At 46.6% G+C, this 981-nt stretch overlaps 1 pseudogene across 1 annotated transcript; it reads right to left on the bottom strand.

Annotated features, from left to right (window-relative positions):
- Nucleotides 1-225: 225 nt before the first annotated feature.
- Nucleotides 226-755, bottom strand: LOC113220675 (annotated as a pseudogene). Its single transcript, XR_003307459.1, has one exon. The product of XR_003307459.1 is annotated as a 40S ribosomal protein S19 pseudogene (transcript).
- Nucleotides 756-981: the final 226 nt, after the last annotated feature.

The raw sequence follows: 981 nt of genomic DNA, 5'->3' as shown, positions 1-981 counted from the left end.
GGTACACACGTAGACACACAGATTAACAGAACAGTTTAGAGAACCCAGAAATAAAGTCATACACCTACAACTATCTGTCCTTTGACAAAGTTGACAAATAAAGCAATAGGGAAATAACTCCCTAATCAATAAATGGTGCAGGGATTACTGGTTAGTCATATGCAGAAGTTGAAACTGGATTCCTTCTGAAGCAGCCTTGCTGTCTGGGATGATATCCGAGGTTCATTTTCTTTTTTTTTTTTTTTTTTTACGAATGAGGCAATTTATTAACCCAGCATGGTTTGTTCTAATGCTTCTTGTTGGCAGCTGCCACCTGTCCGGCGATTCTGTCCAGATCTCTCTGTCCCTGAGGTGTCAGTTTGCGGCCCCCATCTTGGTCCTTTTCCACCATTTTCAGCCCCTCCAGGGCTTGGAGGACCCGGCGAGCCACACTCTTGGAGCCTCGGCTGAAGTGGCTGGGCATGACGCCGTTTCTCTGACGTCCCCCATAGATCTTGGTCATGGAGCCAACCCCAGTGCCACCCCGGAGGTACAGGTGCCGCGCTGTGGAAGTAGCTCGTGTGTAGAACCAGTTCTCATCGTAGGGAGCAAGCTCTTTGTGTTTGGCTAGCTTGACGGTGTCCACCCATTCGGGGACTTTCAGCTTGCCGGACTATCTGAGGAAGGCTGCCAGAGCTCTGACGAACTCCTGCTGGTTCACGTCTTTTACAGTAACTCCAGGCATCGTGCGGCCTCCGCGCTGCCAGCCAGGGGAAAGGGCGGTTCATTTTCTTATGACAAGGAAATCAAGGACATGGACACACAAGAAGTGAGCTTAAGAGCAGAGGTTTAACAGGTTCTTTAAGGATTAAAATGTAAAACATTAATATGTGAATGGTGCCCATGAGAAATGAGAATACTTTGAGCCAGGAGAATCAAGATTATCATTCATATTTATTTTATATTATATATGAGAATACTGGCGAGAGAATACTGGACAAA

Source organism: Piliocolobus tephrosceles, unplaced genomic scaffold (genome assembly GCF_002776525.5).
Source record: "Piliocolobus tephrosceles isolate RC106 unplaced genomic scaffold, ASM277652v3 unscaffolded_9396, whole genome shotgun sequence".
Lineage (NCBI taxonomy): Eukaryota > Metazoa > Chordata > Mammalia > Primates > Cercopithecidae > Piliocolobus > Piliocolobus tephrosceles.
This window is presented reverse-complemented; position numbering and strand designations above follow the sequence as displayed.